This window comes from Falco punctatus (genome assembly GCF_963210335.1).
Source record: "Falco punctatus genome assembly, chromosome: 4".
NCBI lineage: Eukaryota > Metazoa > Chordata > Aves > Falconiformes > Falconidae > Falco > Falco punctatus.
The window spans coordinates 53,367,627-53,384,117 of record NC_137583.1 but is presented as its reverse complement, the minus strand read 5'-3'; the positions used below and the strand labels follow the sequence as shown (position 1 = coordinate 53,384,117).

Sequence of the window (16,491 nt, the reverse complement as noted above, 5' to 3'; positions counted from 1 at the left end):
CATGCAGGTATGTACCTGTAGGTGACCTGCGATTTGGCTGTGACACTGAACTTGTGATTTCCACTGCAGTATCAGTTACTGAAGGAAACAGAGCAGAAAAAAAGACAAGAAAAATAGTGGCTTAACTGAGTCTAGCAAAAGATTGTATTAAGAACTGGAAAAGTGAATCACGTCTGTTTCTTCTGATAAAATGTGTAAAATGGGTTGAACAGAACAGCAAATGGCTGCTCTGCTATTCAACGTGTGTTGCTGCAAAACTTTTATTCACTTCACTAACCTAGAAATCTCGTGAAACCTGAAGTTTAACACAAGGCTTGAGTGAAATTACCTTATTTTTCTCTGTTCTCTGTCATCTGTCATCACCTGGAGTGTGGTACCTCTTCAGAGAAGCTTTCATCTCACAGGGATGACATTGGTGAGAGATGGCACTGGGAGCTATGAGACCCCTTTTTCTTTCTCTCCTATCTGGGTCTGGACAGCTGGTAATCCAGCACCACCACAGGCTTTCCTCCTAGCCCTGCACTGGCACTGTCATGGGCAGGAGGAGGGGCGGTGCTGTCTGAGGAGGTTCACAGCTCATGATGCAGGTAGCATTAGCTCCAGGGAATGGAATGATGCCTCAACAGCACTGCCAGGTGATGCAGGTTCACTCAGGATAGCTACACCACTGAATTCTTTTGATGATGTAAGTCATTAGTAGGGCAATTTGTCTGGAGGAAGAAGACTTGGTGTTTTCACATGTGAGTGCTGTCTACCTAAGTACAGATGCTTAATTGCCAGCCTTTGAGTTCGCTCATCTGCCTCTGATACCAAAACCAGGCTGGAACTAGAGGGAAAATAGGGTGGACTGAAAGTGGCTGCTTCCCAGAGCCCATTTTATTATGGAAATACACCTTTTGCCTATCAAAGTCAAATCTGTTAATGCCTTTACTCACCAAACTGAAACTGTTAGCTGCAAACTTACTGGCTCATTTATTCTGTCTAATTCTGGGTCCCTTGGTCTTCGCCTACCTCTTTGCTTACCTCCAGGCATGCCCCTCGGCTCAGGTGGCCATGGCTTGTCCTTCCAGAAAGGTGCTCTTCGGTTCCAAGCCCTGTGAGGCTCCGCACAGGCAGGAAGGCATCGCAGCATGTTACATATTTGGTTCCTCTCATCTTTGTTCTACTTGTTTTCTGGACATGAAGACTGCAGTCCTGGCTCAAACTAGAGATCCAGAACCTGTTCTGACTCTCGAGCAGGGACAAGTGCCATCTACTACAGAAAAAAACACAAAACCCTCCTAACCAACAATTATGGAAAGCTACCACTGGAAAGTTTCTCCCTGACTTTCATTAGCAAGAAATCAATTTATTCTGAGCGTTTCCATCCCCTCGCAAAAGGCATGTTAAAATTCCTCATTAATCTTCCTACAAGGTCATTATTGATCAATATATATTTTAAGTACATAAGGACGACAGTAGGATTTGGGGAATTATTAGACTTTTTCCCCCCCTTGGTAACTTTTCACAGCTCCTCACAGAATTTGTTGAGCAACCCCTGAGATTAGAGGCTATTTTGGACTTGGTCCTAGAAAACAAGCCAAGTATGATAAATAAAATAAAACATCTGGAGGTCTAGCCATCAGAATATCATCAGATACCCACTGATTCTGAGGGAATGTAGTGTATGAAAGGTAATAATCTGAAGTATTGGGCTTTTCATAAAACATAACTCTCTGAAAGAATGTAGAGTGAGACAAAAAATAATGTTGATCCGAGTTGATCGTCTAGAAAATTTACTATGGAAAATCATGAGGTCTGTAATGAATAGTTGGATCGCTTTAACAAGCATCTGTGCCAATAAAATCTAAGCATATATTTAAAAAACAAAGATAACAGGAGTCAATCTTGCTAAGCAGAGATGCAAGGAACAATGCGAAGGGTAAACACTGTTGAAAGGGGGAAAAAGGCAAATAAGGTTCTAATTAGTGGGAGGGACTGAACAGATTACACAAAGAAGATAAAAGCAAGGAAACCTAATTGGAAACACAGCGACGCAGTATCAAACAATCCAGTGTGTGTTATCTAGTACAAATGGGTTGTCAACTCTTTCCACAGGCAAGTGGTGAGTAAAAAGGTTGATGCTCTTGAGGTTAGGAGACAGGAAGCAGAGAGAAGAAGAAATATTAGTCATGACTAAAATGCCCAATTCCCAAATTGAGTAACAGCACATGCAACCTTTCTCCCACTGTGAAGACTGCAATTTCACTCTCAGTGCTCATGGAAACACACGAGCACTGACTAATATTGAATGTTCAAGGCATTCATCAAAAACATGCTGTTTCTTCATGTCTTTCAGTGCTGGTGGAAATCGACAGCTAAGTTCAGCCTGACCGCTGCTACCATGTCATCCCTCTGTGGTGGCTGACGCAGAAAAAGTATTTCTCCGAATTTGGCCATCCCATTGAAGATACTAACCGTAGACCTTGTCAAGTGGAAGCAAGAAACATTGGTGGGGCCTCTCACTCCCTACCTAGAAAATGGTGTGGTAGGTGCTTCTTCCAGGGTTAAAATGGTTGGAGAAAGACCTTATGTTCAGTTAGGCATGGTGTGTATGAACAGACATCTAATCAAAGGTTTTGGTGCTCCTTTTGGGAGTCAGCCCTAAATCCAGATTCTGAGGAAGGGTGGACAATTAAAGGAGCAGGAAATTGCTCTCCTGAGTTTATGGTTCCTGTGTCTATCTTGGCTACGTTTCATCACTTTCTGTCTCCATGGGTTATGATTTTCTTGAATTGATACCCCAACTTTGACTCTCAATACAGAGAGTGAGTACTCGCTAGTGAGAGGTTGGTTTTACAGAGTTCAGCAGTCCCTGCGGGTGAGCTGCTTTGGTGGGGTGCCCGAGTTACACAGCAGCAGTTTCTGTTCTTTGAAGTGACATGCACAGCTTTTTGCAAGTTGCTTTGTAAAAGGAAGGTCATCTTCTCAAATGGCTTTCTGCAGCGCTGGCTTGGATGCCGGGCACTGCCCGGAGAATCCCCCCTTGCGGAGAACACAAGGGCGCCTTGCTGCACTTCTGTAGGTTTGGCTGCTCCCTTTCCAACCAGCAGACTACCAGGCAGTGCCAGCTCCTCTAGAATTTAAAACACGGCATATTTGTGATCATTTCTACTTCTTATTTCATAGGGCTTTACTCAGCAGTACTCGGAACATGTTGGCCTCATAGATTTCTGGCAGAGGGTTGTAGTGCTGTGATCCCTTCTATGAACGAAGTGTCTGTCTGTATATCTATCCATCCGTCAAGCTATTCTATCTCTACTCTGAGCAAGCTCAGTTATGCCTGGGGTTGGAAATCTGCCTTTCCTTCTCAAGGATCAGCATACAAAGGCCCAGCCCCTATTTCAGAGGCAGCTGCCCTGATTTTCCAGATTTTGCTGTTTATTTTAGTAAACTAGACCACGGAACCATCTTGCTGCGAGTCCCCTTCAACCTGCTGCTACAGACAGCTTACTTTGCTTTTGGATAGAAGCTGCCTTGCATTTTTAATCTTTCAAAAAGGAAAATATATTAAAAAAATTGAATTTGGCCTTTTCCTCTGCTGTGCTATTCCTAACAAAAGTGTCAACAATGCTTTTCACTCCTTTGCCCCTCTTCATTTTTTTTCCTAAATCTTGATGAGTGAACAGATATAAAAAGAGGACAGTTCCAGCCTTCCCTAATGACCAGTGTTTTTAAGGGCCTGTGCATAAATAAAACTTGGCAGCACTGTTCACAGCACCTTTGCTGTTGTAAAGACATGCATCTCTGATTAACAATGTGTAAATAAGGTTTCACAGCCTTGACCGCTTGCCCTGTGAGCCTGGTGACACTAGGTGACCTGACCACTCGAGTACTGACCAAGAAAGCAACAAGCCAACAGTGAAGTATCTCTCTAGATAAGGACAGGAAAGATGGCTTCAGAAAATGAATGCCGTCTCGTCTTAGCATGTGGTAAACTTTTGAGGTTATTGCTATTGGCCATATATAAAAGGCAGGTCTGCCATATGTTTTCTTGATAAATTCCAAGCAGGAGACCATGCTGTGGTTGAGGTTTGCATCTCAGATATGAAGTGATAGAGTAGGAGAAAAATTTGGCACAGCAGCTAAAGGTCAAGAATGGCGGTGCAGACACTGGCGGAAAGTTTCGAGGCAGGACAAAGGTTACGAAGTTAGCAATGGGATCAGATAGCTGCAGTAGCAAGACTCAAATGCAACAGTTAGAGTGACTCATTCATGCACAGTTGTTCCCCACAGGAACCAGGATGTAGTTTGTCCCCTCTGCATTCAGTCTCCTCAAGCTGAACTTTAGTGGGTTGCTGATGGAGCTTGCTTGGTTTGTCAGGCTCCCTGCCAAGTCACTGCATGTGTGAGCTCAGACTCCTGTGGTGATGGTCTCCCTTTCCTCCTCACTGCCAAACCAACCTTTACCTTGAAAGCCATACCGTATCATGGGCAAATTCAGGTCAGAGGAGACTGGAGGTCACCTTGTCCAACCTCTTGCTCAGAGCAGGGTCAGGGCTGAGGACAACCCACTGCTAGTGAGAGGTTGGGTGAGATGAGCTGTCACCTTAAGCTCAGTGTTTGGGAAAAGGCAATGAAGCTTCTGCAGCAGCTGACAAGGACAGGCTTTCATGAATCAAGCAGGATGGCATTTTGCTTTTCATCCCCAACCCTGTGACAAATGACGATGCCCATCTGGCAGCATTCCTGTTCTGACCAGCAGACCCTTTCAACCACTGAAAAAGCGACCGATTTCAGAATGACCCAGAGTGGTGAAGAACAGCCCTTGTTTGTCAGATTTCAGGGATTCATCCAATTTGGGTGTCATTCTGCATTTACAGAGAACAAAATAAAAAGATGGACCTCTGCGAGCAGAATGAAGGATCTAGAGCTCAAGTAAAGAGCAGACGCAGCACTGAAGACAGCACTGCTTAAGCCTGGCTGCTATAGAAAGAATTTTCAAGGTCTCCACTGCCACTGTATTGGTTTTTATGGCTGGTGAGCTTTCGGTACACCAGCTGAAGTGTGGCAGTCCTAATATCCCCGCTCTGCAAGTGGGAGCTGGGTTGGTATAAAAGAAAGAGTAGCATTCATTTCGGTCACTATGAGTGATCTACCATTTGATACCTTGTCTAAGTTGTTTTTCTACTTTTTCTGGAGTAGCTGAAGCTCGCTATGCATATTTAGAGGTCAAATTAACTGATTTCACAGGAACCTATTTTAATGAATCCTTGTCAGCAGACCGTACTGATGGTTAGATATGAAATGGAAGAGAGATGATGCAGTGAACTCAATACTTGGTTTCAGAACATTGCCTCTGGTTTGAAAGACCTGTTTTGATTGGAATTCCCTTTTCAACACTGAAGAAATAACACATTCAGTAATAACAACTACATAAACCTTCAAATTATTGTATTAGTTCATTAGTCCTTGGACACTCTAGGTTCTGATACAACCGAATTTTCCAATAAAAATCTTTAAAACCTACGATTTCTGTTCACCGCTCTTGATGACAAGCTTCTCACTTGGGGCAGGTGAGACTGCAGAACCGTTTATCACGCTGTGTGTGTGATGGGTGCCCTTAATGACTCATGCTCAGTGATTCTTCTAACTTCCTTCCCTCTGCCTGATGTCCTGACCTCATTGTACCAGATCTACAAAACTGCCACATCTTCAGGATGACTTTGCAGACAGCTCCTCTAAGCATTTCTCTGAGGCTTGCTTATCAGCCGTTTTCCATCTCATCTAGCTTTTTTTAAATTATTTTTTTTAGTATTATTAATATATTTTTTTTCCAGTGCCTTTGTTTAGATCCAGAAAAATCAATAAATATCCCAGCAAAAAGCATTCCCGGAAGGTTGGAAGGTTAGGGTGCATGGAGCCACGTTAGCCATTAAAAGTGTCTGCAGGGCACAGTTCCCAGTCAGTAGATGTGGGGGTGGGATTTCTTTCATTTTAATATCAGATGTCTGCAAATTATTTAAGTCTGTGTTAGTCACTCAATTCTCCCTTTATAGTGAAGGCAGCCTCCAGACACCCGTTCACTCCTTGGCCTCCTGGTTCAATTTCATGAAAGGCCTCTATAATCCTGTTTAAAAGAAAAGAAAGCAAACCAACCACACAAACTAGCCCCCCACATGGGTACTCCTTTGCATCAGGACAGGTAGAATTTGAAGACTGCTAGCCAGTACTGTCTCTGAGCATCTCAGGGATTTTTAAGTCTATTTTACTTCCAGCTCCTCTCTCCTCTCACAGTTTTTTCTTACCAGAGACTCTCTTAACCCCAAACCATTGCAGCTGACTTAAAACCCTGCAAGTCAAATAAAGAGCAGCTAAATTTTCAGCAAAGTAGGGTCAGTTCCGCTTTCACTCAAAATGTAAAGCCAGGTGCTTTAAATGCACTTTGCAAGAGAGGGTTAAGTTACAATAATAAACTTGCACTGGCACTAGCTCGTGTAGAAGGAGAAAAAGAAAAATTATGCTCATCCAATTCTATACGGCTTGGCAGGAGATGGGAAAAGCAGAGCAGGGTTTCTAGGAAAGCGTAAGGAAAGTCACTGCTTAGAAAGCTGATCTGGTGAAATTTGCTTTTTTAATATTTTTTTTTCCTGGATTCTCACAAAACCACACAGGCCAGGAGGGATTTACTTCAGTGTGTGCCACAGTGCACAGCAATGAACACTGGTCCAAAAAGAAGCTTTTTACAGATGATGTTATATGTGCTGAGCATTTCTGTGGCCCTGTTCAATTAGATGAGAAAGTCCTGCAGCGCAAAGAGCACCAAAATGCTTTTATAAGCTCCAACCATGTAGAAAGCCAGACTGCAGTTCATGCATATCTGTATCTATACTGGTAGATAAACATATATTTAAGTTATGACCTTAAAATAAGAGTCAAGACTCTACACATCCCTTGTCAAGTCAGTCGGAGACTAACAGCTCTGTTTGATTTGGAGATGTGAAACCCGTCCCGTTCTCCTTTGCCTCTCAGGCTCTTCTCCTGTGATATGCCTGGATTTTCTCCAGGTACACATGGTCCTGGTCCTGGTTATCCAGAAGTGCTCATCCAGTTCCCTGCCCCTGCTTGGCAAAGGGTTTTGGTGCACACTAGTATAAGAGGGCTGGGATCCTGGCAGGGTTTTGCTTCCCTTCCCAGAGTGCTGGCTGATAAGCCTGTGACTTTTCCTCTGGTACAGGCATCTACAAACTGTGGTCCTCTGGAATAGGTGAAACCAGAGGGGACAAGGATTTCTTGAGGTTTTTTCCTTCATGACCCCATCAGCAAAATGGAAACTCATGGAGAATTCATTTATGGATATTTAGAAATAAGTACAACACGAATAGAAAAGTCAATGCTGATGTTCAGAATTAAAGATCGCTTTACAGAAAAGTAAAGTGTGATTGGTGTTTTAGGGATGAAAAATCCTCTGTAACTTTAGCTCAGTAACTAGGTACAAAGAAAGCTTTGGGGAGACTGTAGATGAAATTTTGTCGTGAGCACAGGTTCAGGGCTTTAGGAGCACTGTGGTGGAATGGAGACTTTCTCTCACTATCTCATCACAAATACAAAATGCCAGGATAGTATTGCTACTAACTTATATAATTTGTATTAGATAAGCATCTACATCTACTGCAAAAATAACTCTGCTTATTTGGTATAAAAGAAAATATATATTTCTCTGCTGCTTTGAACAAGCTGGCTTTCTGATCTCTGCAAGGGAAATACTCAATATTTTCCTTAAAGATGCATTTGCAGGCCAATTATTTATATAATTTAATTTAATTTTTTTGTATTTTATTTAACACGTTTATCTTACATTTCCTATTACCATATCTAAAGGAAAAATAAGCATGCACATCTATTATTTTTATTCATGTTCTGATTGCTTTCTTGCATTATTTTCAATGATGTTTTACGCTATTTAATACACAAAAATCTACTAAATTAGTTCAGATTAATGGATACTTCTGCAGCCTTGTCAGACAAGTTTGGCAGTGAGCTAAACATATAATCTACTCCAAAGAAGTCTGAGAAAAAAATTCAGGATATATTCTTGTCATTGAAAAGGAATGGTCCAGCTCACCATGTGATGGACCCCGCTGATGGGTGTTGTTTTCACAATGGTTAATGGGAAATCTGTGGCAAACTGACTGAACAGCCACCAATCTGAACAGCCCCTGAGATACTCTAATTAACATGGGGGTGAAGAAAAGGAAAAAAAAAAAAAAAAAGGCTGTATTGGTCAGGGTTTGGTTTGCAGAAGAAAACCAGCACATCTTGGGTTCTGCCACCAGGAGAATATGGCTATACAATGTGCTCCCTCTGCTCAGAAACTTATGGTTTAAGTAGGGGTCTAACACAAGCTACACTGGCAGCGGCAGAGGAAAGCTCCCAAACCTGTCCAAAGGGGCTTTGCAGTGTTGTCATAAATAAGAGAGAGACATCTCCCTTGTCTTGACAGGTGGGAGTGGGGGAGACAACCGTGTCACAGAAGTTTCACGGATTTGGAGAGAAATGGTTATTTGGCCAAAGCTCCACTCCAGCAAACACGTTTGTCTGGGGACTGTGGGTGGAGGATGGTGAATGGTTTAGTAGAAACGTAGAACCATTTAGGTTGAAAAAGACCTTAAAGATCATCCATTGACCTAACACTGCCAAGCCCACCACTAAACCATGTCCCTAAGCACTGCATCTATATAGCATTTAAGTCCCTTCAGGGCTGGTGACTCCACCACCTCCCTGGGCAGCCTTTTCCAGTGTTTTACAGCCCTTTTGGTGAAGGAATTTTTCCTAATACCCAATCTACACCTCCCCTGGTGCAACTTGAGGCTGTTTCCCTAGGGAGCCAGGACTGCTGAGAAATGATTGAAAGTGGCTGAGTGAGCACTGCTGCCAGCTCCCTCAGAGCCCTGGGGTGATCCCGTCCAGCCCCATAGACTTGTGTGTATCTAAGTGGTACAACAGGTCGCTGACCATTTCTCCTTGCATTATGGGGGCTTCATTCTGCTCCCTGTCCCTGACTCCCCCCAGCTCAGGGGGCTGGGTACCTAGAGAACAACTGGTCTTACTATTAAAAAGTGAGGCAAAGAAGACATGAAGTACCTCAGACTTTTTCTCATCCTTAGTCACTATGTTTCTCCTTGCATCCAGTAAAGCTTTAGCCCTCCTTTTGTTGCTAATGTATTTATAGAAACATTTTTTACTGTGTTTTATGGCAGTAGATAGATAAAGTTCTAGTTGGCCTTTGGCCCTTCTAATTTTCTCCCTGCATAACCTCATGACATCCTTGCAGTCCTCCTGAGCTGCCTGCCCCTTCCTCCAAAGGTCATAAATTCTCTTTTTTCCCCCCCCTCAGTTCCAAGCAAAGCTCTCTGTTCAGCCAGAATGGTCCTCTTACTCTCTAATTCGTCTTTCTGCACATGGGGACAGCCTACTCCTGCATCTTTAAGACTTGCTTATTGAAGAAGGATGTTCTCATGCTGTTGGATGAACTGTAACTTGACCACAAGTCCATGGCAATGCAAAGTTCTAATTACTTTAAGTCATTTTCAGAGCCCATTTACATAGATCTCAAAGCACTGGGGAAAGGGCACACAGCTCCCTAAAAATAGATGTCTAGTGCTATTCGAGGCTCTTGGGAGTCTAAAACATCCACATGGGGCTGATGGGTACCAGACAGGTCTTGCAGAAGACTCATGGTCATTCAAATGCTGGAGATCAGCTGGAATACCCTAGAGCATCTCAGATAGCATTGGAACCTATGTTTAGGCAAGTGAATAATGGTCCTTAATCACCATGAGCAGCTTTGAGGAAGGACAAATGATTGCCTTTAAAACGGCTGAAAGCTTTCAATTTGCTCCAACATACATTTATGAGGGTCTGGCCATGTCCTCAATACAACTGCCATCCCAGCTGGGAGGATGAAACAGTAACCACAGCATTTGCTTACTTGCATATTCCACATACGGAAGAAAAAACAGGTAAGACCACATGGGCACAATCAGAATGGGGAAATCCAAGGACTGTGTGTGCTCTTCCCCTTGTCTTTACTGGGACAGTTTTTTATGCACCCCTCACTCTGAAAGACAAGTAATTATGAGGAAATCTCAGGCTTTTTTTAAAAAAAAGAAAATAAAGTAATAATCCTCAGAAGTGCAGAAGAAACCTTAAAAAGGCAAAATGGAAAAAAAATCCAGTATGAGAAGGAAAATAAAAAGAGCCTACATTTATTTTTGTAAAAGTCTGATGAAGTTTGCATCGGTAATATGGGATGGGAGGGGGGAAGGTAGAGAGAGGGCTGACTCATGTTTTTTGAATGTTTGGGGTTAACACCAGTGTGTTTGGCAAATTCTTGTGTGTACTTAATATGTGTGAAGGAAATTATAATTGGTCCATAGATGATTTGTTAACTAAAAATAGGGCTAAAGCTGTAAAAATATTTGTAACATAAAATTTCACCAACTCTTCATCATTCTTTAGTGCTTTTCTCAAAACACATGGCTAACTATGGGGTCTTTAAACACCTCTCCATAGTAATTTATTTGAGAGCTGATGGCAAAGCTGAAGATGCATTTCAGCACGTTGGGAGAGATCTGCAAAGGCAGTTAAACCAGATGAGGACCCACCAAGCTAATGGAGCAACTCTTCAATCACAACAGTGAATTGCCTCACTGATTTCAGTGCCTCTACCCTCCCAGTGCCTCTTGTCAGACTGGAAGCTTGCTCTGGTCCTGTATTTGTGAGTGAAGGGGCAGCAGCTGAGATCTGAGTGCCTGGCTGTCTGAGCAGTCTGTCCTTGGTGGTTGAAAATGTCCCTAAAGCAAGGAACTCATCCCAGGATTTGCTAATCACCATATTACCTTTCCAGCCCTAATTTTGCATATTGTCTCCATGTTTCAAACATCTTCCTGCCTGTGAGATTGTCTTGGCCACTTCTTCTGAGGCAACAGCAAAAAGCCTTCTAGGACACCCCCTTTCCATGCACCCCAAACAGGAATGTTCCCAGATGTCCTCAGCAAACTTGCCATGAGCGAGGAACCCCAAGTGAGTCACCCCAGTGTGGTCCCACTCATTACATGGCACATCACCTCATTTTCTTGGGTACATGCAAGGAAAATCTCAGGCTGAACATGGAATTGATTGAAAGTCCAGTTGAAGTTGGTGGAAAAAAATCCTCCCTTGACCTTCCTGAGCTTTGGCTGGCATCCAGGCTCATGATGTTCACACCTACTTAATGCAACCTCCGGCACTTGAGTCATGTAAAGCTGGGTTGGGGAAAATGTCAGGTAATGCAGTGTAAGCAGCCACCCTGGAGGAGAGGAGCTGGTCGGCTTTTCCCAGCCCTGCCGCAGTTGAGCGCAGGGTTTATGAAGTGCTCCTTCCCTGAGCGCATCCAACGTGAGCAGCAGCTTTTGCTGTGCCTGAGACCAGAGACCACAGAACATGAGCTGCCACCAACACCTCGCCATTGACCTCAGCCTTGCTCGCCTCCCTCTTCTCTCCGCAAGCTCTGCCCCCTCCCAGCCCCACCCCCCCTTCCTTTCCTCAGTCCCATGACAGCACCGTGACCGGCTCCAAAAATCTGTCAGCTGGAGTTCTTACTCCCTGAAATTATAGGCGATGGTTAGTGAAATGGTGGAGGCCTGCTCAGTGTTATCTCCCTGTCACTCCTCATTTGCCCTTTATTAATAGGTGGATGAACTTGAACAAATCCCACAAATTCCTCTGCTTTCCTCTTTTTGCCTTCCCATTCATCTCACTTCTGCTGCTCTGCACCATTCTACTCTCAACCCACTCCCTTCTCCCCTTTCCAGCCGAAGTCAAAAAGCAGGAGGAAAACCAATGTCCTTTCCCCAGGCTTCTAACCAGCTGTATAAGCTTAAGTCTTGTTGGCAGCATGCAGCTAGAAATGAGAAAGGGGATGTGCGCACACACATGTGCAAAATCATGTGCGTGTGTGTGAAAACACAGTCTGCACACCAAGGTCTGCATCTTCTTGCAGAAAGGGTGGAGAGCTTGGGAGGAAATCTGTCTGGGAATGGGAGCAAACTGCAAATTTTCAGTTCATTTGATTTTTTGTTTCAGTCTCCACCCCAACCCTCTGCATTCAATGTATTTTTTTCCCTCAGGGAGCCGAGTTCTGTTGCTCACAGGCACTAGATTGAATTACAGGTCACATCTCTTCTTGGTGTGAAATCAACAGTTACATGGGTCTGTATGAGCTGACAAGCCAACTTTCACTTATTCAGGTAATTATATGCCCGTTTCCTCCTCCTATTACCAGGGGATGCCTAGCATGGTCTGGTTTGAATCAACCTAGGTGACTGACGTCAAAAACCAAATGCATAATTTGGAGGAGAGAAGTTGGGGTCGTAGCTGAACCACGAGTTAGTTGCCGCGTGGAAGGCTTGGCACAGCAGTATGAGAAGCTAGCATCTGGCAGTGCTGGAGTCATTGCTTTCTTCAGGTTGGATATCACAGTAAGCAACAAAGTCTCTCTTAGATGGATCTAGTAGATTTTTGTTATGACCCTCAGATCACATTGATGCTGATGCCGTAGCACAGGGACAAGTTGTGAGGGAACAACTTCTGCGTAGACTGATAAACACTCTTACCCTTCAAAACTGCTTGGCTGCATGGAAACAGGTTCCTGGAAGGTTTCCTTTCCATGCCACCTCCTGAATAGCACCCAAGAGTTACTCGTGAGTTTGCTGGTTCATCTGGGTTAATATGGTCAGTGTTAACAAATGAGCAACACCAATGACCAAGTCCCAGCATCCAGAGACAGTCCTACAACTCTTTCTTTGACTGCTAGTGGAGGTCTGAGATACTAGTAAGCAAAGGTAAAGCTTTGTGTAAGTGATAGCTCCCTCAGTTAAAGTTGTGACTTTTTGATATTCAGTGCTAATTGAACAGGCTTGGAGATACAGGCTTTAGGCTGAGAGTAAATGGACAGTTTATCAGATAAAAAATGTCAGCTTGGGCTTCCTCACACTAGGGTCTTATGTGTGGCCCATTTTTTCGAGAAGCAAGGTCACTGCTAGCTACCCTCTGTGCATTTGACTTACATAAAATAAGATTCTGTCTTTTTCTTTAGGAAAGAAACATGAGCTGTCCATCAGCATCAGCACCAGCACCAGCACACTGGTGGCAGGACCCCAGCGGACTGTGCTCCTCTCTGCAATGGCTAGGCAAAGCTGGATTTCTTTTGACATATCCCTGTGAGTAGAACTAAAAAATCAAGTTTCACTGGAGGTGACCAGAGCTGTTGCTCACTTTTCCTGCTGGAGGAGCTTTGCCTCCCAGTCTAACAGCCAGATTCATCCAGATCTTGGCTATCAGGATTCTCCTGGATTGTTGGGCTGGTGGTGGAGTCTGGTCAACTTTAAAATAAATATTGCACTTGCTCTCTGGAGATGGTCCCTGGAGGGAGACCCTGATGTCTCTAGTTGTAGCACTGTAAATGAAGGGGCCCCACCTTTCGGAGGGTCTTGGGAGACAAGCTACTGTCAGCTGCGCTAGTGGAAAGCAAGAGGCATGCCTTTCTCTGGAAAAAAACCATACAGCAAACACTCTGGCTATTTTTTCCTATTTCTTTCCAACTTTGCGAGTGTGCGAGTGCTGGATTTGTGCCAATTCAGGTCACTGCACACAGCACAGCAGAAAAAACAAAACCAAACCCCGAAGGAACTCAGCACAGCGGAGCAGCTCGGGCTTCAGTAGCTGCAGCAGCAGGTGGGTGACGTTAACTGGGCTTGGCCGTCTTCAGCTGTTTTGAACATTTGCTGGTAGAAGGAGATGATCAGAGGTCATGTCTGTGTTACAAGGGAGCACTGTTTCCGGTTTGGGATATTAGTCATTAATTAAGAGCAGGTGTTGGTTGTCTAGACAACTATGTGGGCTAGGCAGTAAAAAAAAAAAAAAAAAAGAAAAGAAAAGAAAAAAAAAGAAGTGTATTTTCAGGTGATTATTGGCAAAAGGTTGGGAATTAACCACTTAATAACCTTCATTTTATTTTGTTTTTGTTTGCAACATTTAACCATCGAATGCCACTTCTTTTCCCAGTGAGTCAATGAATAATTTTATAAATCTGGAACATTAGCTTCAGGATTGACTCTGATTCTCCATCATGAAATGCAGATCAGACCAGTACCTGGTAGGATTTAACTCCATTTGAGCTTTCAATCAGAATTATTACATGTTAGAGTGATCTTGCCTGCCTAGTTATGAGTTTTTCTGGGAAGGAAATGACTGACATTGATGGGCTTAGAATGAGGCCAGTGAGCCCATGCTCACCTTCCCATACAGAGTTGCACAGAGGTATCACTAACAGCCACAGGCAGTTAAGAGATGAGCACCACCTAATTCCATTCTGCTTGGATATTGGTTCATATACCTGCTAAATCTTCATCCTCTTGGAGCTTTAATACATTCCAAGTCTTTACACCTTCTCAGCTGGGTTGTGTGTCTTCATATATGTGTGAAAGTATGGTTATAGCTGGGCAGGTGCATGCATATGGGTACATGTATACCTCTATTTTGCCCTGTATTATTCTAAGCTAGCTACTATTTGAGAGGAAGAGACTACATAGCTTGCTGCTTTGGCCATTTTATGCTAATTTCTATGTTCCTGCATTTTGCTTTGTTGAATGTTTTTGCTCATGTGGTACTTGAAAAGAAATTTGTTTGGAATCTGTAACATGCACTTTCCAATAAGTTACAGTAATGTCAGTGCTCTGGATTAAGCTCATTTTAAATTCAGTTTCCCTTTAGTGGTATTTGCGTGCTGTCTGCATAGCCTCCTTAAATGGCTTCATAAGGGACGTAGAAACCCTTTGGCGTGAAAGGTACTTGGTTCCAGCTTTTTGCAGCCTTGGCTCATGCACAGCTCCTACTCCATCAGGTGGTAACATCCCTTTCCATTCACCAAGGAAGGGGGAAATCCAGACCACGAAGTTTGCCCTGTTCAGCCTGTGAGAGCTGGTTGTGTTCTTGGCATGAACCTGAGCTCACTGGATGTGTGCGATGGGGGGCAGCAGAAAATCCATTTGATACTCATGGTTAAATTTATAAGGGGTTAATAACTCATCTGGATAGAGAACAAATTTTACGCTGTGTTTGCGAAGCACTGGCTGAGTCTGAAACCGACTGTTTAACGACCCTCTCTTGGATTTGTGTCTTCTAATCTTAGATGCTTGAAAGACAGCTGCCTCAGCCCAGCCTGACCACAAAGGCTGCCTTTACACCACCTCGCCAGAAGACACTTCCCACTGCACAATACATGCAAGAGCCACCAGCAAAGATGAAAAGCTACAATAAGAACATGACTGTGAGAGCAGGAGAGAGCACCAACATCCTGTGACTTTTTACTAGATTCAAGCTGGGTTCTCCAGGGAAGGAGCTGAAGCTTCTGGCTCACATGCTTTCTCAGTGGGAGTTGTCATTAGTTTGGGCATCCTGGCAGTCTCAGAGCTCTTGAAACCTTTGAGGTACCAATATCTGTGAAGTGGGAGATCATCTTTGAGCTACATCACTCAGTGCTTGCCCTGGGCTCAGGCTTTACAACCCTGGCAGCTGTAGGAGACACAATGTCAGGGAGAGCAGATATTGGAGCTGGTCAGGTATGGCTGTCCCTTAAGACATTTTCCTATTTCTTTTTTCTATTACATGATATGTTAACACCATCTAAGTGTATATTGTTTTTCCTGAATGTTTAGACACCTTTCAACCACATGGAAGCTGCTAAAAAAATACCCCCAAAACCTGTTTTCTTAATAAGAACAACAATTATGTCAGTTCTTTTGGAATAAACATGAAGCTTTCTTCTGTAATTAAGGATCACACTTGACTTGTATGTGTTTTTTTCCAGGACGTAAGCATATGCTAAACATGCAGCACATTTTCAGATTCTTTGCCTAAACAAAGACTTTGATCTCAATTGTTTTCTTGCTTCCCCCTCATCATTTCTCATCCCTTTTCTCATCTGCTACTTCTAATCTAAGCTTGCCTTGTATAAATAAATCCTAAATTGACGTCATTTATCTGTGCTATGGAACACTGTTTGTGTTGAACCAGGTTTGCTGTTTTGTTAGCGTGGAAGGCAACCTGAATGGTCCAGGTGCAGAGGCCCAAAGCTTAGTGACTTAAAACGAGCATGTGAATTGATCTGGTCAAATTCTTACATTAATTAACTGTACTTCTTCACTGTTCTCCCTCTTTTTTGTGAGTGTGTCCCTACCCCCTGCTCTTTTGTTAAATGAAAACATCTTGATTCATGCAGTATAGATTTGCTTTTGGTCTGACATAGGACTGAAGTGGGTTTTGCTTGGCAAAGTGAGGTATGGTGAGGGTTGCTGAAAAGAGTGTGTGATCTCCATGTGATTTTTATTTCTCTTTTGTCTCTTGCCCTTACAGGTGAAATCAACATAGATCTATAAATGAGGTGTGTCTAATTTAAACTACTGACTGCTT

At 43.4% G+C, this 16,491-nt stretch overlaps 1 long non-coding RNA gene across 2 annotated transcripts in view; it reads left to right on the top strand.

The window, feature by feature from the left end:
• Positions 1 to 514: 514 nt before the first annotated feature.
• The window catches only part of LOC308063361, a 43,012-nt gene continuing 27,035 nt past the window's right edge, over positions 515 to 16,491 (top strand). Inside the window, exons 1-2 of one of the 2 annotated variants that reach the window (XR_013927936.1) lie at positions 515 to 13,241; positions 15,212 to 16,491. The exon at positions 15,212 to 16,491 is cut by the window's right edge and continues 27,035 nt beyond it. This is a non-coding gene — a long non-coding RNA (uncharacterized lncRNA). Of the gene's footprint in view, positions 13,756 to 15,211 lie in introns of both variants that reach the window. The other variant, XR_013927937.1, reaches the window with a different exon arrangement.